This window comes from Candoia aspera, chromosome 7 (genome assembly GCF_035149785.1).
Source record: "Candoia aspera isolate rCanAsp1 chromosome 7, rCanAsp1.hap2, whole genome shotgun sequence".
Classification (NCBI taxonomy): Eukaryota; Metazoa; Chordata; class Lepidosauria; order Squamata; family Boidae; genus Candoia; species Candoia aspera.
The window spans coordinates 82,394,316-82,416,094 of NC_086159.1; the positions used below are offsets into that span (position 1 = coordinate 82,394,316).

The following is a 21,779-nucleotide window of genomic DNA, read 5'->3' on the forward strand; positions in this document are numbered from 1 at the left end:
CCCCAGCCTCGGCTCGCTGCTTCTCCCGTTCTGCCCCTTGATCACAATGACCCAGCAGAGGCAGGGACAGGGAAGACCCACTTTGGACGTGACCTAGAGCACACATCCGTCCCACCAGGGAACGTGGATTGACGTTCTGGTCTTAAGAGCTACGCTAACAATAGCCTATATAAGAATAAGAGTGAAAGGAAAACAAGGACTTAAAAACTGGGCACAATCCAGGCACAATTAATCCAAGCTAATTTCACTTTCCGAACTGAACTTAATTTTCTCACGGAAAGAACTCTGGCGGAACTGTCTCCAAGCTATCCTCAGAAGTTTTAAAAAAATTAAAGCAGAAGAAGAGATTTGTTCAATTTCCAGTCGAGAACTCATTGTTCTTTCAGTGTTGTGCTACCAGCCTCATGTTGGAACATGTCTCACCTAATAAGGCTTCATTTCTCGAGAAAGAGATTGCCCTGTTGCTTCTTTGTATAGTTAACACAGCAGCTTCAAGGGAATTACACTGGTTTCTTGTCAACATTAATCCCACAAGCAACTCATTGCTCTATGGAATCTAGATTTAAAATCTGGAGTTTTATGTAGGCTGATGAATCTGGGACAATGAAATGTGGCTGTGGCAGCTTTAGTGGTCTTCGGGTCCTTTGTGATTAGGGCCTGGAGATGTCCCAGTTTGATTCAAGCATCAATTACTTGCCTCTGAACGAAATTTTACTTCTAAGAAAGCCAAGAGATATTCCTGGTGTGACTTCCTCCCTCCACCCCACCCCACCCCACCCTACCCCCAGAACTGATTCCTTACTAAGCCAAGCCTACGTTTACGTGATCCAATGCCTACCTGGAATTCGCTAATTGAAATACTGTATTTGTTTTCATCAGAGAAGTTCCATTGCGTTCAATAGGATTTCAGCTACAATTCTGTATAATGCCGGGGTTGAACTTGATGATCTCAAGAGCCCTTTCAACTCTTACGTTCTATGATTCTCTCACTTGACATGGGAAGTGTAATAAAAACGGCTCTCCTCTGGAACTCACAACTGGGGAGAGGCGAGGTCAAAAAATCCTTAGCCCACATTGAAAGCAAAGTCCTGTTCAATCAGAGGACCTCACTTGACTTGCCCCAACCTATTGCTTTAAGGAGCATTCACTTGTCTCCCTGCACGGGAGCTATGACTCAAAAAACAGGCTTGGGAGGGGAAATTTCACAGCAGCCTTGTAAAAATTCTTCTTCTTTCACTTTCTGTTTATGGATTTGGGGGAAGCCACGTGTGTTTAGCTTGGTGGCAGGGGCAACACGAGCCATGAAGAGAAAAACAGGTCAGGGTTTCAACTGCCTGATCGCACCAGTCGTAACACCCCCCATACGCAGGGACCCCGCTGCTAGCATCTGCCTAAAGCAGCGTTTCTCAACCTTGGCCACTTGAAGGTGGGTGGACTTCAGCTCCCAGAATTCCCCAGCCAGCAAGGGACTTGACGTCCACCCACCTTCAAGTGGCCAAGGTTGAGAAACGCTGGCCTAAAGACTTATTCCAGTTTTGGATTTGGGCAAAGCCTCCTCTGTTTGCCCCTAATGGCACTATTTCTTTGCTGGTTAAAAACAAACACAAATCCCTTAAAATAGTAGATCCAGAACGGAATAACCACCCAGAGTCACTCTTTGAGTGAGATGGGTGGGGACGAAATTTGAAATTATAAACAAACAAATAAATTAGGCAAGAATCTTAGAGCAAAAATGATTATGAAAGTTTCACAGTTCTAAACAGATGCAAACCCATTTGAAAGAGGAAGCTGTGGGCCATGAATGAGCGTAATTAAAGGAGGGAGGTAGAATGCTAAGATTTTCTCCTTTTGCATACAATAAGAAACAGCAGGAAGGGGTGTGGAAATAACCAGGCGATTGCAAAATGTCTTGGGAATTTTCATTACCTAGTAATAAATGAAGGTGATGACAGAACAGAGACACATGTAGTATTTTAGCGCAAATGACAAGAAGGAACTAATCACTAAATGACTTCACCACTTATTTCTAAACTGTGTCACAATCGGGTCATTTAACGTGCCATTAGGTCTGATTTCAATCTTAACATTCAGTTCCCAGAATTATTATGGAAAGCAGAAAGATTTCAAAAGAGAAGACTCGTGAATTTGTATCCAATGAACAGAGACCAAAGGCTTAGGATGCACCACAAAATTCCTAATAAAGAAAAATGCAAAACTCTACCCTGTTAAATGGAGCCTTAATATACTTTAGAAAATTGTTTTAATGATTTCCAGCCATCACTATTTACATAAGACAACGCACTGTTCAAGCAGGAGGGTCTCTGCAAAACTCCATGCACAGAATACTGATTTGTTGAATTGGTTGTAATCTACAGCTAGTTAGCAACTTGGACACTGAGATGGAAGTAGAGGACATTGTTTCAGGTAAAAGCTGGGAACACGGGCTTCTCTTTGCTCCCCGTTTGGCACACACACAAACATACACAATCTTGTCGCTCATCTTAGTTTCGGCCCTCTGTGCATCATATTTGCATAATGGCTGATTTAAACAACTCATTCCCATCTTAAGATCTAAAACCCAGTGGCCCTCTGCCCTGAAAGATACAACGCATTCCAGGCACAAACCCCAGATATACAGTAGAACCTTGTAGGATCTCTGCTGAAGCTCCTCAGTATATTTGTTGCATGGTGGTACGCGGAGAGAATGTGGCAGGAAACTTCTAAACTGCTATTGAACAGTCACCTTGGCATTGATGGAAATGTGCTAACGCTACTGCCCTCTGATTCTTACCAGCGACAGCCTTTGACACTTAAGTACCTCTATTGACTTTACTACCCATGTAATTCTGACTGTGCAGCAAATACCCATTTCATGGATACCCAGGAAATATTTCAGCTGTCTGAGGATATTTCCCAGATCCCCTCCCTGAAGAAGAAGTGTACAGATGCTGTATTCTAACTTTTCGAGTAAACGAAGGCCACGCCTTTGGGAATTGCCAAAATGGCATTGCACGGGGCCACAAACATCAGTTATTTTGAAAGCAGGGGTGGCTTCGATAACCCATTGCACACTGCTCGTGAACTATTTACGTAACTCAGACGCAAGCACAAAGTCCAGACTTCTTTTAAACGTAATTTAATTACCCATATTAGAACAGGTAAAAGAGTCACTCGGCATTTCCTCATACCCAGATCTGACACAGACACATTCTACTGAAAAGTCCTGCCACACCAATACAAAGAGGGTTAGATTTTAAGCATTGCTGAAGAAGGAGGAGACACTTGAGTCATGCCAGAAGACTATGCCCACATAATCAGTTTTTGAGGCAACTGTGATGAAGCCCACATTACAAAGCCATTACTCTCGACTAGTGTACATTGTGTGACTGGCTGCAAAGGCCGGGTCATAAGCATCGATACTGCTTAGGGGTGACTAACAGCCGAGTATGTAAACTGGCTCGGGGGAGGGAAGGGTGCTCTGGATCCAGAGCCTACCCTTAAAATATGTATGTGGCTGCTTCTTAACCAAAGAAGACTCTTCAGCAGATTCTGACCTGTTTGTGATGAACAAGTGGAACAGTGAGGTGCACCCGATGCCAGAGGTGGTCAGAGAGAGGCAACACAACCAGGACAGGTGGAACGAAAAGGGTTAGTGGACAATGTTTTAGACATCAAAATGGGGTGGGAATGGGCTGAAGGTGCCTCAGAGGGCAGAGGATCTTGAATCCTCGCCTCCTAACCTCTCCTTTTGAACAACAAAAACTTCACCGGACCTTTTCTTGCACTACTGTATGTTGGAAGAACCTTGCAGCAAAGGAGGCCTTCAACCTCAATCTTCTCACTCCATGTGAAGGACAGCAGACACTGACGAGGGTGGTCCCTTCAGCCATACTATCAGTCAATTTGGCTTGCATTTAAGTAGCTCAGCAGTGAGTGGAAAACTATGACCCAGCTCTTTCTCAGATTTTTCTTTGGGAGCAGAAAGTGACGGGTTGAAAGTTCACATTTGTCTGCAACACACACTGGGGAAAAGTGAGTTGTCCCCTAAAGCATTCTTCACTGGTTCTCCCGGGTCTTTGCTCAGTTGAAAACACGATCTTGTGAAAAATCAGCTGTTGCTAAGAAAACACTGAAACTTCACAGTAAACCTTGGGAGACACCAATACTCTATAATTCAGTTTTCACAATGGAAATAACAAGCAAAAGCACCCTACTCTTTTGGTCATATTATTTTCCAGGTTGATTAAATACTGTTGTTATTTAAGATACTTATATCCTGAAGTTTTTGAATAAAAATTGTTTCCCCAAAGTGATTTCTTGTAACATCTTTGCTTTCAGTGTTTGTATCTTCTAAAACGCCTTTGTTCAAATTTTGGATTTGGGGAATGGAAAACAACACTGACCAGGATTTGTGCTTGAAGAAAAAATAAAACCAATGCCATTTGTAATTGATGTTCAAAAGTATGCTTTGGATAGTACTCACAATCTATGGTTTATGTTATAGGAGCACAGAATCCCTTAGCATCTGGTTGCCCTTGTCTGGGCACAAAAGCTAAGCAGAGTTGGATCTGGTTAGGACTTGGATGGGAGACCACCAGGAAATCCCAGGATCTAGGTTAGACGGAGAAGTAAAAAAAAAATCCCAAACCACCTTTGTACTTCTGCCAAGAAAACTCCATGGGAACATCCATGACATTATCAGGAGTTGAGCTCAGCTTGAAAGAGACTTTACATTTTATAACTCTTCGCTATTGACTTGGGCGGAAAAAAGGATTAAGGATTTAGTTAAAGAGATGCTCAGCTGACAGAAGAATTAAATCACTAAAAATGGTTTCATTTAAAACCACTCAGTTTTCATCTACGCTGGGGAAAAAAGGGGGGATTGATAAAACCTGACAGCTGAGACACTTCTGGGCTTGATGTAACCCACAGATGTATGACAAAGAGAAGACAAATAGCAAATCCTACAATTAGGTCAGTTTGTAAATGAAGAGGGAGCTCTCTTAACAAGAGGAAGGAATCTTTGAAGGCTATTTTAACTTAGCTCTCAAAGGGTTGCTGTTTGAATTCGCCTGGGCCCATGCTTTTTACAAGGCAGTCTATCAATGCCGAGATAGCACAACGTTTAAGGTTACATTCCAGTAATTTACTCAGAAAATGCCTCAGCTTGCAAAGTATAAAGTTAGTAAAAGCTTGTATAAAGTTGGCCCAAAGTTAGCACAATCTGATCTTCTTTCACCCTGGAATGGGTCCTTTCAAATGTGCCCTCCCAGTTGGCTTTCTGACAAATTCACCGGACAAGAATTGTGGCCACCACAGTTTGGCTACCTTCTTATGGTTGAGATCAACCTCTGTGACTCCCTATCAGGAGGAAACACTCAGAGGTGGCACTTTTTTGGAGCATGTCATGCTCACCTCACTTCGGTAATTAATTACAATTTTCACCCCCTCTCTGCAGCTCCACTCGGTTTACCACGAAAGAGCCTTTCACGGAGACCCAAAATGGAGTGCTGCCAGGCCAGCCAGAGCCAACTCTGAGTAGGTCACTCTTGGCTCGGCAACAAACCACAAATGAAGCACAAGAAAAACACGGGCTGCCCTCTCGCAAGGCCACGAGCTCCGTTCCTGCCTTCTGCCTCAGACGCGGATGGGTTACGGCCACTCGAGAAAAGAGGATATCCTTTCCCAAAAGAGAGCATAAAGGGAGTGTGCACAGCCTGGAGGGGATGATCACCAAAAGAGCAGAAAATCAGCCCAGTTTTGTTGTAGCCTGTCTTAAAAAAGGAACTTTTTACAAGAAGGCTGTAGACTCCACATCAAACTCTTCATAGGTTACTGGCCACGACAAACCTGCAGGTGGGTTGCTCTCTGGAAGCCCTCCTACAGGACGGGAACCTCTGTGACGAATCCTGTATGCAAAGGTCTGCTGAATGCACTGGTTTCAGTCATCGATCAAGCAAGGGAGGGCCAGGGACATCATGGTGTTGTTGCACAAATGACATCATGACACGTGTGACATCAGGATGGTTTCTACCAAACGCCTATGGAGACAAGCATGTTATCTGTGCTTCCGCTGTAACGTGCCACTTACACAGAGATTGGTTACTCAGACTATTTGCAACCTGAGATTACTGTGGACCAGCGTGTCTCGACCTTGGCGACGGGAAGAGGGGTGGACGTCAACTTTGCTGGTTGGGGAATTCTGGGAGTTGTCATCCACCCCTCTTCCCGTTGCCAAGGTCGAGAAACCCTGCTATGGACTCAGGACAGCGGAACTGAAAGAGGAACGTAATATGTACAAAAAACCCTCAACTCTTAAAATCCACTAACTACAAATTATGCCCGACAGTCATTCGTTTATTTATGTCTTTGAAAGAGAAGGTGGAAGAAGAGAGGCGAGTGAAAAGGCGATGACGTGGTAGAAGTGGGGAAAAAAAGTCAGCATGATGGCCCCAACCATGTGAGAGAAGCCCTGCCCCTTCCTTACACGCATCCCACGCGTGATACACGTAGAAGGAGGGCGAGGCTTTGACTGCGTGGTCATAGCACTGTTCCTTTAACCAACAATTAGGAAAACTTACTTACAGGTAGTCCTTGCTCAACAATTTTTAATTTTTATCCTGCCTTTATTATTTTTACAAATAACTCAAGGCAGTGAACATACCTAATACTCCTTCCTCCTCCTCTTTTCCCCACAACAACAACCCTGTGAGGTGGTCGGGCTGAGAGAGAGTGGCTGGCCCGAGGTCACCCAGCCGGCTTTCGTGCCTAAGGCGGGACGAGAACTCACGGGGTCCTGGTTTCTAGCCCGTTGCCTTAACCACCAGACCAAACTGGCTTCATAAATTATTCATTTAGTGATGGTTTGGACTTACGATGGTGCTGGAAAAACTAACTTACGACCAGTCCTCACACTTATGACTATCACAGCATCCCTGCAGTCACATGATCAGGATTTGGGCTCTTGGCAACTGGTTTGCATTTATGACTGTTGCAGGTTCCCATGGTCATGTAATCACCATTTTTGACCTTCCTGACCAGCTTCTGGCAAGCAAAATCAATAGTGAAACACATGATTTCCTTAACAACCACATGGTTCACTTAACACCCATGATGATTCACTTAACGACTGCCACAAAAAAGGTCATAAAATCAGGTTCAATTTGCCTAATGATGATGTGGTTTTCTTAACACCCACAGTGATTCGCTTAACAACTACTGCAAAAAAGGTCATAAAATTGGGTTGGATTCGCTTAATGACCACTTCGCTTAGCAACCAAAATTCTGGTCCCAATTGTGATCATTAAGCAAAGAAAACCTGTGGTCTCCTACTCAATTTTTTTTTAAATAAATAAAATAAAATAGAATTCTGAACTTAATCTGGTTGGACATAGCAAAGATAAAAGGTTGCGATCCTGGGTTTGGGAATCTCAGCCGTTGAGAGCTCGGGCCGCTGAGCCGGATTGTGGACAAAACCCGTCCAGCGTTTTGAAAGAAGCAAATTCAGGCAAACCGTAGCATGACAATTCCCGCCCTGCCCAGTTTGGGTTACGTTTGTATTTCCAGACTTGTATTCCTCTGCCAGCCTTTAAAACACACACACAGAGAAGTGTTTGGGCTTGTGCAGGTCCTGTAGAAATGAGCTCTGGAGATTAACTGCTTTCTATCTTTTTTTTTTTTTTTAAACTGCTTTTAAGTCTTTTTCCCCCCAGTTTAACAAATCTGATCTAGCCCGATCTTCTCTCCCCTTCCCTCAGAGGGAAAAAGCAACGTAGAGAGCAGGAGACTCCACTTTTATCTGAAATACTTATTCATTCGATAGCAGGAGCTCTGTGACGCTGACGGACAGGACCACCGTCAATGCAGCTCCTCCATCGAGATCGGGGTGACCCTCCTTCAGTCGGTGCAGCATGTCTTTCCTCCTGCCTTCCTACCCGGAGGGAAACGAGGAGCAGCAGCAGCAGCAGGAGCATCCACAGCCCCTCCAGCCTCTGCCTCGTTCGAGGGAGCCCTTCCTAAGCGAGGCGTTGCCGGCGTTTGCGGCTCTTCTCCGCCTTTAGCTGCTCGAATGCCGTAGCTGGGAACCCGAGGCAGGCCCAGACCCTGGCGCCCGTCGCTTTTCAGCCTCCACTCTCTGAGACTTTTGTTTTCTTCCATTTCATGAGGTATGAAATCGTGCATCCCTTGGAAGAGCGGTCCTCTGCCTTCTGGCACTGAAAGCCCGCTGGTGCTTGTGAAGGGAATGCTTGGAGCGCCTGAAATGTTTTGCAGAAAGTGCCAAGCAATCATTGACTCTCCTGTAGTTGTACCTGGTAAAAGCTGTTCCAGGCACCAGACTTGGTGTGGGTTTGTGAATGTGAGGATCAGTGAGCTGACAGGGACAAGGTGGACAATGAGCCTTTGTGGAGAAAAGAGTATCCTGTGAATTTGTACGTTATGCTTGTCTGGGCATAATCCCAAACAGCCATGAGTCCAGATATTATTATTCTCTGGTAACAACTGCAGGTAGTCCTCGACTTACAACCACAGTTGGGACCAGAACTTCTGTCACTAAGCAAGGCAGTTGTTAAGTGAGCCATGCCTGATTTTGAGACCTTTTTTGCCACTGTCATTAAGTGTATCCAGCTTCCCCCATTGACACTGCTTCTCAGAAGCCAGCTGGGAAGGTTGCAAATGGCAATCACATGACCCCAGGACACAGCAACCGTCATAAATACACGGCAGTTGCCAAGTGCCTGAATGTTGATCACGTGACCACAGGGACGCTGTGATGGTCATAAGTGTGAGGATCGGTCATAAATCACTTTTTCAGCACTGTTGTAACTTGGAATGGTTGCTAAATGAATGGTCATAAGTTGAGGACTACCTGTAATTTGAAACCGTATTTCTTATACTCCTTAATATGCATTAAATGATTTTTCTTACTTTCCTTACAGTTTATTACTTAACTTTTTAGATCCTTTTGTAAGCATCTGTCTACCTGTCATTTGGTTAGCTAGGCCATTTATCTGTCAGAGTTAATGCTTATGATCCTGCAGAACAGGCTACAGCCTTGAAGTTTAAAGAAGCAAATTCAGGAACCCTCAGTCGGCCCTTCTGGTATCATAATATAATCTGTTCCCATTAAGTTCACAAACAGGAATAGCCAACTGGGAGATACCTTAGACCTGGCCACAGGGCTAAGCATACCCAATGCTAAGTTATTCACTGCCCGGCTAATAACCAGGAAGGTCAATCTCTAAATTTCCATCTTGCTGCAGGGTCACCTGCAATCCAGGTTTACTCACCATAAGCCACGAGATACAGATAAAGATGGTGGGAGGTGATTATGAGCTAAGATGGTAAAGGCTCCCTTGAGGTAAGCTCACTGTCTTGTGACCACCTGAAGAAAACCAAGTATTTTTTTTTCTTGGCAGCAATATGGAGACGGCTTGTCAACACTTTCCTCCATGGCATTCCTCCAACTTCCAGTGCTATGGGCTAGACCAGTATTTCTCAACCTTGGCAACTTGAAGATGTGTGGACTGGCTGGGGAATTCTGGAAGTTGAAGTCCACACATCTTCGAATTGTCAAGCTTGAGAAACATTGGGCTAGACCGAGGGTTTCCTAGTGGTCTCCCATCCAAGGACTAACTAGGTTTAACTCATCTTACCTTTTGGGGGATCAGCTAAGTTTAGGTAGTTGTGGCTACCAACAGTGGCTTAAGCAACACAGGAAATGACTATTTATAAAAACAAGTAGAAAATGAGATGGTTTCAGCTTGGATCAAAACATCTGGAATAATTTCCACATGCCATACTTTATGGTGTGTTTACAAAGTTCTAGCAGTCCTTTTGTTACCAAAACTTCTCTAAATTTACAGTATAAGCATCTTGGTAGTGACCTATGTTTAGCAGAAATCAGAACAAGTAGAGATTTGTCAGTAATAAATCCTATGAAACTAATCTTCCCTCCCTCTTATTTAAAAATCAATTTTCTTTACTGCAGTGTGAGACCATTGCTGAAATACTTTTGATTTCAAGGGTGCATCTGATAAGGAAGCACCTGATACCCATGGTATTTTGAGTGGCAAACTGATAAATGCTTATTAATTGCAGTAAGTTTGGGGCTGGTTGGAAATAGGTCCTCAAAGGATGCTTCTGAATGACTCCTCATCAAAAAGCCAGTTTGGTCCAGTGGTTAAAGTGCCGGGCTAGAAACCAGGAGGCTGTGAGTTCTAGTCCCGCCTTAGGCACGAAAGCCGGCTGGGTGGCTTCAGGCCAGTCCCTCTCTCTCAGCCCAACCCACCTCACAGGGTTGTTGTGGGGAAAAGAGGAGGAGGAAGGAGTATTAGGTATGTTCCCCGCCTTGAGTTACTTATAAAAATAGTAAAGGTGGGATAGAAAATAAATAAAATAAAATAAAGGAACCTTGACAGGTGTGAGACTCTTCCAAATAATAATAATCAAGAGGATCCTATTCAGAGTTGCAGTTGGCCTAAAACTATTGCAAAGTTTGTAAGTCAGAAGATGAAATATACAACAGAATAAAAAACTAGGTGGGAGTTAACAGAGTGGAATTAAACAAGAAAAAGGCAAAATTCTGCACTTTGTCTTCCTCAAATTACAAACAGCACATTAGGAATGGGGAAAGCTGTCCTAACAGTAAATGGGCGATATGAAAAGCATTCCAGGATCTTAGCTGATTGCTGTACGTGAGTTTACGAGATGCCGCTGCTGCAAAACAAGATTACGCAATATTTGGACACCACTTATAAAACTAAGTTTCCAAGCAGAAGAACTGATGGTTCCCCTTTATTCTATCCTACCCCATCTTCACCTGGAATTCTGCATCTAATTCTGAGTCCTGTGGTTTAACCTAAGCTGGCAATTTGGAACGGCTCTAAATGGGCCAAGGAGTATGATGAGGAACACACTTCTTACACAGCAAGCCTACGGAAGAAATAAATAGGGAAAAGGGTGAACGTGTAGGGGCCAGTTGGGAGGGACTTGGAGATCATCTCATTCAGCCCCCGTCACCTCAGGAATTTATTATACAGAACAATAGCGGAGTCTTCCTGCACCCAGGAAAGCGAATTTTGAGGTTTGTTAGAATTCAGATGAACATTAGACGAAGTATACGAACAGCTTCGGTTGGATGACAATTCAGTTCCAAGGGGAACTCACCTGAGCCGGCCTTTTTTTATTTCAGCAGAGGCTACTCCATGAAACTTTTTCCACTGATGCTCAAGGTTGGATTTCCTGCATCAGGTGGGAGGTCAGAAGAAGCAGCCCCCAAGGCAGTTATGACTTTGGCTACTTCTAAGGAAGCCCCTTCATCTGAACAAACATGGGGCAACTGGAGCAAATGGATTCTTCTGCACCTGCGAGCAATTCTCTTCCTTACGCTCCTTAAACATTAATCTTCTCTTCCTCTCTGGGTCTGCTGATCACCACACGCAAGGTCCTCCTTTGCCATCACCTGCAGCATGCCCTCCCAGTGTTGGGAGGACAGTGTTTCTCAACCTCAGCCACTTTAAGATGTGTGGACTTCAACTCCCAGAATTCCCCAGCCAGCTTTGCTGGCTGGGGAATTCTGGGAGTTGAAGTCCACACATCTTAAAGTGGCTGAGGTTGAGAAACACTGATTTAGGATATCAGCACACCATTAATGGGCAAGGAGAATCATCAGAGGAAGCATGAGTAGTATACATGAGTACAGCCAGTTACCATGATCACAAAAGTATGTATGTTATCCCCTTTCTCAGTCATTACATCCACGGATGTGAATTGATGTGAGTCCCTTTGAGTGAAGACCGACTGAAACATTTGCTACAAGCATGTGTTCATTCTTTTAAAAAAATAATAATGGCATTTCTATTGTGACAGGAGAGAGCCAGTTTGGTCTCGTGGTTAAGGCGCCAGGCTAGAAACTGGGAGATGGTGAGTTCTAGTCCCACCCTAGGCACGAAGCCAGCTGGGTGACCTTGGGCCAGCCGTTCTCTCTCAGCCCTCGGAAGGAGGCAATGGCAAACCACTTCCAAGAAAACTGCAGGGACTTGTCCAGGCAGTTGCAAGAGTCAACACCGACGCAAAGGCGTACACACACACAAGCACACATTTATGCTAGCAAGCAAATCAGTTTAGAAACCAAGAATGCCCACTACGTTAAAATAAATACTGATTTTTAGAGCATGGTTTCAAACAATCCTGTAGCCATCAAGGTAAATCCTCACATGCCACAAATACACAAAAAGCTTCTTTCAGTCCCCGCTCAGTCAGAATTGTGGGTTCGCAAGACTTTCATCCACTGGTGTTACCTTTTTCACAATCCTGAACACAGCAGTTCAACAGAACATAGTCCCCCCCCAAATATGCTTAGGCTGAGAACTGAGGCTTTTATAAGTGCGACTTTGTACTTTCTTTGTAAAAGTATCTTATTATAGTTACAAAACAAAATATTTGTTTGTTGATCAGTTTAGGCAATAGAATTGCCACATACCTTACCCAACGAAGTATCAGCAGGCAAAATAAGCCTGCAGAGGATTACCAACTAATTATCAACTAATCCATTAACGACAACACAACAGCCCAGAAACAGAGTGCGAAACCATACAACCAATGTCAACCTTTCTAAATATTCACTTAATGAAATGGGCTTCATGCAGCGCCTAATTCAAATTACGTGAAGACCTGTTCTTTCTCCAGGAATGATGGACGGCCAGCAGGATCACTGGGGGGCGGGGGGGGGGGTGGCAGGCGAGACGCGGGTTTTCCGACCAGGGTCCTCCCCGAAAGGCCCGGGGCTGCCTCGGGGGGGGGGGGGGCAGCGGGGCGCCCACCGCGCCTCCCGCAGGGGGCAGCCTCGCTCCCGGGCGTCGTCCCGGGCGATTCCCCGAATCCAGCGGGGATCCGGGGGCGGGCGCGTACCTGCAGGCAGCATCCTTCGGCCCGGGGGCCAAAGCCTCGATCCGGCCACGGGGGACCTGCCCCCCCACCGCGCCATCTCGGAAGCCCCCTTCCGCAGCAGACACGCGGGCGGCGGCGGCGGGCTCCTCTCTCCGGGCGCAAAAGCCTCCGGCGCGCGCCGGGGGGGAGGAGGGGGGGCGGGCAGGGCTGGGCGCGCGGGCCCCTCGCGGCGGCGCCCCCGCCCGAGCCCGGCGCCGGCCGACCCCCGAGCGGCGCCGCGCTTGACAGCCCGGCTCGGGCCCCCGCGGGAGCGGCAGCGGAGCGCACCCGCCGCGGGAGCCGCCTCGCACCCCGGCCCGCACCTACCGTGCCCCGCGGGGCTCCCGGGCAGGAGGCGCGGCCGAGCGGGGGCTCGGCGGGGCGGCGGCGGCGGCGGCGGCGCGCTGGTGCTGCTGCCCGGCTGGGAGGCGGCGAGCCCGGCTGCAGCCTCGGCTGAAGGCGGGCAGGAAGGAGGCGGCGCGGGGGGGCCGCGGCAGGCGGCGATGAGGTCATCGGGGTAAAAATAAAGCGGTGGCGTCACCCGAAACCAATCCCGGGACTGAGCGCGGCCGGGCGGGGAGCGGAGGGGCCCCTCCCCCTCCTCCCCGCCTCCCCTCCGCGGCCGGGCCCCCGAGGCGAGGTCACGCCCCCTCCGCGCCCCGACCCTTTGTCTCCGCCGCCCGCCGCCCCCCCGGAAGCGCGCGAGAGCAGCCGGGGGCGCCCGGGACGCGGCGGGGGGGCGAGGAGAAAGGCCCCCCCGCTCTGCGCGCCTGCGAGGCTCTGCACGAACGGAGCCCCCCCCCCCCCGGTCCTTCGCCAGCCGGTCTCTGCTTTGGGGTCCGGCCGCACCCGGCCCTCTCCGCTGCAAGCGCGCCTCCCCTGGAGCCCCGCCGGGCCCCACTCCCGGGCCGGAGGCTCAGAGCCCAAAAAGTGGGCTCCGGCCGGCCTCACCCGGCCTCCGAAAGGTGGTGGGGCCAGTAGGGACAAGGGGTCAGAAAAGTCAGGAAGGCGTGCCCTGGCATGGCTTTGATTGCGCAGCCATGGCCGTCGTCTTGACTTCTTGCCCGGCATGCGCACCCCACAGCAGGACACTGGGGAGACTTTGCCCCATAACTTGCTAGCCCCCTCACACAAAAGTAAAACGGGTCCTGTGTTTTAGCCCTGTCCACAAAAGGTGGGAGACCCATTTTGCATCCCAGGATCATCCTATGCCAAGAGGTAGAGACTAATCCTTGTTTCTTAAGGGAGCTGCCAAACGGTGTCTGCCCTCCCAAGACCCCCAGTGGAAGACCTGGTGATGGTGCAGGCCAGGAGCTGCTCACAGAGCACCTTCTGGATGCCTTTGCTGCTTCAGATGCGGCGCAGGGACCGCCCCATGTCGCCAGCCTGGAAATAGGACCCATCCTTCGGGTCCTGTCAGTTTCTCCGTGAAACTTACCTCCCTTTGCTCAAGGTCCTAAACTATCTTGGGCCAACCTAACCCTTTACCCATTTGACTTAAAGACTGCATTGACACACGCTTGCATAATCAAGTCTGGTTGAGCTAGCCACAATTTCAACAGGCAAACTACATTTTGGTTTAGTTGTATGGAAGAAACATGTTCCCTCGATCAGCCCGCACACGCTTTTTGATGGAAAACAAAGAACAGTTCTCTAATTGCCAATTCAAGGCTTTTTCCTAATAAATCTGTATAATCATTGTTTTTTGCATTTTGCAACTTGCTTATGAAGCTCAACAAGCAACCAAAGTAACAGTTTTGTATTTAACAACAGGTAGCTCAACAATTTGCCACACTCTCTGTAATGCATAAGAAAGGTGTACATGTTTTGCATTGGGCAGCCCACCTGAAAAAAAAAGTGCAACACAGAGGACACAAAGAGGCAAGAACATTACATTACAATAATCAACATTTAACTTTCCTTTAGTAAAGAGTTTTGGAACAGCAGGAAGTTCACCAACCATGCAATATATGCTTAATTGACTTGTACACTTGTGTCTACTCCTGTGCCTCTTGTTTTACTGGCTAATAGCCTTTCCAGATCTCCGTGGGTCAAAGGAACATCACAGAAACAAGAGGAACAACAACAATGAAAGCCAACCATGGGAAGTGGGAATAGAGCAACATAGAACAGAATGCCCCATTAGGTCCTGAGTTCAGAATAATCTTCTGGAACATGAAGCATTTTGTTCCAAGCACAATGCACACAAAATGGCCAACCTAAGCGTGGTAGTTGTTGAGCTTGGAACGTTTCACACAAGGCTATTAAGCATTTTCAAATTATATGACTTATGGATAGGACTTTGCATATTCAGAGCACATTTCAAGATCTAGGTTTCATTAATAAAGCTATTGAAAATCTGGGCAGCATTAAAAAAAACAGGCCATGTTTCAAATTAGCAAGGATTGACAAAGCAGCAAGAACAGAGCATTTCTCCTCCTTTTTCTTTCAGCTGTTCATGACTATTTCCTTGTAGCCTAAGTTTGTGTAGCCAGGACAGACAGCAGCATCAAGCTGGCTTCAGCTGATTTTGAAAAGCTAAGCAGGATCAGACCTAATTAGAACTTGAATGGGAAACCACCAGGAAATCCAACGTATAAAGGCTAGGGGTGGGGAGGGTCAAAAATTATCTAGGACTATGTTTCTCAACTTCAGCAACTTTAAGATGTGTGGACTTCAACACCCAGAATTCCCTAGCCGACACAATCCATGCGCAAGGACTAAAAAGGCATTTTTAATGGCTATTCCATATTTGTGTGGCTCCCTCCCCTAGAGACCCATCACAGTTCCAGCCTAAATATTTTCTGGAAGAGTTATAAAACCATTTTTTTGAGCCGTCATTCAAGAGCAGAGCCAAGCAGCGATGGGATCATGTTATTTTCTTGTGTTATTTTCTTTTACTGTGTGCATTTGGATGGGTTTCTAAATGTTGATACCTGGCTAGAAGCCTTGGGAAGAAATGCGATGGAGATGCTACCCAGAAAATCTTCCTAATGGTTATCAAATAAGCAGGTGGACTGGTCACAGATGGGGGCAGGGTGTCTGCAGGGAGGCGAGTGACATCATCAGGCATGTCATGATGTCATTGTGGAAATGATCCACTTTACACCAGTGTTTCTCAACCTTGGCAACTTCAAGCTGTGTGGACTTCAACTCCCACAATTTCCCAGCAAGCAATTTACAGTATATATTAAAATAATGAACGGGAATTTCTCCTAAAGGTGTGAGGATCCATATGTGAGGATTCCTACATGGAAATTTAGAAAGCCAAGTAGATGTCTTTTGCACAAGCTTTAGGGGTGGGGTGAAGCTTGATGGTTCGTGCAAACAAAATAGAAGCTACCAGCCTCTTTGGTTTCTGCAGATCTCAGTGCCACTGGGGCCTCCAGAGACTGGGTTGCGTCTAACACCATCCCAGAAGTTAAACCTGATTCTTGAGGCATGTCTGATACTACCACAGGTATAGCATAACTGTCTGGTTTTGTAGGAAGTTTAATTCATGGATCTGTTGCATCTGCCTGACATTCCAAGGACATCTTTGCTTTGTTTATGGAGAAAAGGATACAAATACAGTGGCACTTCCTATTAAGCTAGTTTCCCCTGCCTCTTGAGAACCCTGGAGGGGGACAGTCCACCAGAGCATTTGGAAACAGACCCACGTGCAGCTTCCATCTTTCCTGACGTCGTGGGCCATGGATCATTCTTCATAACCACTTCATTCTAAACGGTTTATTCTTATGACAGTGGGATTCATGCTTCACCAAGAGCTAAACCAATCACATCCCGGCTTGCAGTGATTTGTGAATGCTGCTGGAGTATAAGAATTCTTTCCTTCACTGAGAAGATGCCCTTCAGCCAAATTCAACTCCTGGTGTTACATCTGAGCAGGTTTTTGGCCATGCTGGCTGGAGAATTCTGGGAGTTGAAGTCCACACATCTTAAAGTCCCCGAGGTTGAGAAACACTGGCTTGAACTATGGTCTAATTATGTCATCCCAACCCAGGATCCCAACCCAGACATCTCCAGGAGGAGATGAGGAAAGGGGTCAATCTCTATTTATCTCCTCCTTGCTCTCCCCAGGCCAAGAGATAGGAGGAAGAAAGAGATGCAAAATGGGTTGTTCCAGGTGGACTGTTTTCACTGCTCCCAAGTCTGTTGTCATGGGAACAACAAGGTAGTGGAAGAAAGTCCAACTCCCTCTGATCCCATTCCTGTGGCTCCTCTCTCATGCAGGCTCCTGTGGGATGAATTATTGCCATTGTTCATCTCACCCCAGACTGGAAGTTTGGATCTTCTCGCCACCACACAGGTGACTGACAACCGCAGCTACAGTTTGCTTAATATATTGATTGGAATGGGCTACATTTGCACCACCATAAACCAGGATGTCCACCCTACAGCAGCTGGGTTTGTTCAATATGCTACCTCACCAGCTAGCCTTCTTCCTCGTAACGCCACGTGATGGGGCCTGAGCTATTGGGAGCAATCGCCTCTTGGTCCAGCTGCTCTGGACTTTCCATTAACTAATTCACGTGTTTATTGGGAACCACCAATGTTGTCTGGCGGCCTGAACCAAACCTCGTCCGTTGCTGGAGTAGACGATACTGCAACGTAGGGACCCCAAAAGGCAGCTCCCTACGTTTACAGGAGGAATGAGATGAGCCACTCTGCGTTGGCGCGACAGACAGGCAACCATTATCTCCCCTACGGTTCCATCTGAAAGGTCAAAAGCCAGTGATGTAGTTCACTGCTTCACTGATTAATGTTTATACCCCAGATATTGTAGCAACAAGGTCTTTGGTTAATGAGTAGCTTTGCTCCAAGGAGAGAGATGTGCCAGAAAAAACTTTATCTCTTCCCTGGATGTGTTAAACGAAAGCGGAAAAGCAATTTCTTTGGTCTTTAACAGCTAGAGTTGCACATCTGAACTTGTATTTATGATTTAGCATCTCTGTGCCCAGAGGTGGGAAAATAGGGAGAGCAAAGGGTGGTTCAGCGTGGGGTTGTTAGTCAGTTCCTCTGAATGCCCATATTTGGTTTTGACCTTATTTTCAAATTTGCCAAGGCCATCAGTGGCTGCTCCTTGTTTGTTTCTTTGCTTGTTTAACATAGGCTATAACTAATAATGTTAATATATGTGTAGCTTTTCAAGTGTTCAGACTACTCCCCAGGCAACTTTGGCAGTAATTTCTTAATTAAATGTTTCTTCAATCTTTCACTCTGAGTCTAAAGCAACCCCCTGCATTGCTGTTGGGGGAGGAGGGCCTGAAGTTGGCTCAGGCAACACGTTAAGCCCTAAGGCAGTCTGTTGGGGGTTTGGCTTAGCATGTTGTCCAAACCCAGCTAACTGCAGCTTATTCAGCAAACCAGTTAACGAAACGACAGCTTAGTAAAATGTGTGAACACAGCCAATGTCTCTCAGCTTAACCTACTGCACAGAATCATCATGAGAACAAAATGACGAAGAGGAGAACTAAGGGAGGCACCTTGAACTTTTTGGAGGACGCTTGGAAGGGACAAATGTAAATGAAAAACACAGACTTGGATCCAGAAATGAATCTGCTACAACATCATAATTGATTGAATAAAATTTCATAGTGAAGCTAGAGAAGAGGGATCATCTTTTCCCAGAAATATTGTCCAGGTCTTGTATATACTTATGGCATCATCAACTGCTCTGTTATGTCCAAATCAATCTGGGTTTATCTTAACTGCCATCCAGTTTGTCATCAGACCTCTTTTCAAATTCGGCAGGAGCAGGGGAGATTCATGGATCATGAAGGGATGTGAACTGTCCCCTGCCTGTGCTAACGTACCCCCCTCCCTTTTATTGAATGAAAAGAGAAAAAACCCAGGAAAGGTAGGAGTCAAGTTATAGCAAAGGGGAGAATGGATTTGGGGCCTCAGGAGTAGGGGATAAATCTTGGGGCAGTAAATGTGAATGGGAACAGGATGATTGGCAGATTGGTCTCCATCAGGGGCATTCTCCAAAAGGTAAGCCAGGTTGGATCTGGTTTGTAATTGAATGGGAGACCACAAGGAAGTCCCAGGGCCAAAGGTTAGACTGGGAAGTTGAAAAGCACCCTGGAAGGAAGCACAGGGAAATCCCTTCTAAGCCGCTGCTCGGAAAATTCCACGGATGTGGCCGGAGTCAAGCCCAGCTCCGAGTCGATTCTTCTTTCACAAAACGTTGCGTATGCACAAAACGTTGAGTATGCATAACCTGTAGGACATCTAAAGAGCTTAAGGCTGTGCTGGAGCTGTTTTCAGGTCTCAAGGAGAACCAGGAACAGGGTTGTGAGGCATAGCTTGCCTTCTGATTTCCAGACCGAGCGCGCGCGCGCGCACACACACACACACACACACACACCAAGTCCTGAGTCTGAATGGGCCATTCATAAACCACAATGGATTTTCTGGCTGTCGTAGGTATGCATATCTAGGCATACTTCTCTGCGTAGGCCAAAGGAAGAAAATCTCTCCAGAACACCACAAAGCAAGACAATCCAGCAGCTTTCAGCTGCAGCCTGGCTGGGTCTCTTTGGAGAATGAACAATGCCCCCCACAAAGCCAGCTCCTAAAGGACTGACAGCTTCTCATGTCTGACTTAAGTGCAAGCATTTGATGAATTTCTCATGACCCACCCACCTTTTTCTCCGCACCTCTGCAGCTGCCATGATCGGTGGCAGCAATGCTGTGTGGTTTGCAGGTCAGAAATGTCTATTGCCGCTACAGGACCACGGAAGCCCCAAATGTTGCAGGGCTCAGTTCTAGTTCCAGATTCCACCGTAGCATTGAATTTTATCAACAGTGTGGTCACTTCATGCTTCCTTACAGCCAATGTTCCTCTCCCAGTTCCCTGGTGATCCTGGTGATGTCTTTGCGGAGTGTTCAGGTTTCTTCCAGGACATTTTAACCCATCGAGATATTTGACAGTAAAGCCATAAACCCCCAGACAAGATGTGGCTGAGTTGTCCTTGCGTTAAAGCAGTGATGTCCTAGCTGCAGTTCTTTCAGTGGCCCAAGATTATGCCAAGATCACAGCCATCAGCCGGGATCTCTCTCTCCCGAGCTCTCTCTCTCTCTTTCTCTCTAAAATAAGGACTAAAGCACAACCATTTTGACCCCAATATCACACAGAGAACAGACTGAAAATGTTGGCTGTACCAGTGTGTTCCTGGGCATGGTTCCCCTGTACCACTCAGAGGACCTTGGGCTTTCATTATATATATCTAAAAAATTAATAATGGAGAGCAGCTCTGGCTGACAAAACCTGCCTATCTGTCTGTTAAAGGGAGCAGTGATAGAAGGACATGTTAAGATAAGAGGAACTACAATTGTCACTGCTGGGGAGAATCTCTGTAATAAAAATGGATGTATTGCCTAGAAGGATGTTTTTGTTTCAAATAACACCTATTTTGACAACCAATGTACCATTCAAGCAATGACAGAAAGATATTTCTAGGTTTGTATGGCAAGGGAAAAAGCCAAGGGTTAAATATAAGGTGTTACAAGATGCAAAGGAACAAGGACTGGGATTCCTGATTTAAAACTGTATTTTGCAGCCAGCTGTTTGGTTTGGATGAAAGAGTGGGTGCTACAGAATAAAAAAAGAATTTTAGACTTAGAAGAGCACAGTCTGAGGTTTAGATGGCATGGTTTTCTAAGGTACAACAAAGTTAAGGTTAATGTAGATTTTAAAAATCACTATGTCAGAAGTGCCATATTGAGAATATGGAACAGATATAAACCCAGACTGTGCCTGAAAATGCCTTTGTGGGCCTCAGCACAAGAAGCATTTTACAGGAAAGAAGCAGCTGGTAAAGAAAAATGGTTAACTTATCAAGAGTTGTTAGAACAGGAACATGGAGAATATATGATGAAATCAAGAGAGCAACTGGCTGTAGAGAGATTTAGTTTTCAATAGTTTTCATATGCATAGCTAAGAGAAAGATTCAAGGTAGATAACAGGACATTTGGAATTGAGCAACAAAAGACAGAATTTGAAGCTGAATTATGTACAAATGATGAATATGTAATTGCCAAAATGTATAAACTCTTGCTGAAATTTGAAATGGAGGGCGAATAAGTGAAAGAGTGTATGATAAAATGGGCTAAGAATTTTGGACATAATATATTGTTGGAACAGTGGGAAACATGTGGTTGAAAGGATTGAAATTCACATTATGTTATAACCTAAAAGATAATTTTTACAAAATAATGTACCATTGGTATATGACTCCAGAAACATTGTCCAGAATGTATAAAGGTACTTCAAATTTATGTTGGAAATGTGGACCACATGAAGGGTCATTTTATCATGCCTGGTAGTTGAAGTCCACCCATCATCAAGTTGCCAAGTTTGAAAAACATTGGTTTAGTGGGAATTATTCCTGGAGAAGAGCCCGTCAGATTGCAGCACCGGTCTTTCACGGTACTGGATGCCAATGCAGAAGTCTCAGAAAAAGGCCCAGCTTAATTAACACTCTTAATTAATTTGGCTCAGGAGGGACTTACAAATGGCTACCAAAGCCCAAGGTTGGCTCTGGAGTGGGCTCCGGGTCATCCAGATGGCATCCCCATGATCCAAGTCTTGCTTCTTTTAAATCTCTCTTGCAACACACATAAAAAGAGGTGGGACTTTGCTTGCAGAGTTGCAGCCTCCATCTGGACTTTTTTGACACCCCCTGAGGACATCCCCATAAGCCCCCTTTAACTTACAACAACAGGCTGGGGTGAGGCCCCTTGACTGGACTCCAAGCTTCAGTAGGACGGCACTCTCTGAGCTGCAGCCATCCCGACGGCCACTAGAGGGCATCAGGAGTTATGGGCATCTTTTGGCTGCCCTCTAG

General features: G+C 46.2%; 1 protein-coding gene across 2 annotated transcripts in view; it reads right to left on the minus strand.

Moving 5' to 3' along the window:
• The window catches only part of DUSP16 (dual specificity phosphatase 16), a 618,435-nt gene that overhangs the window by 39,066 nt on the left and 557,590 nt on the right, over positions 1–21,779 (minus strand). The window contains exon 1 of one of the 2 annotated variants that reach the window (XM_063308336.1): positions 13,255–13,314. The exons of the other annotated variant lie outside the window; for it this stretch is intronic. The gene's annotated coding sequence lies outside the window, so the exon portion shown is untranslated. Of the gene's footprint in view, positions 1–13,254; positions 13,315–21,779 lie in introns of those variants that run through there. 2 annotated transcript variants of the gene reach the window in all.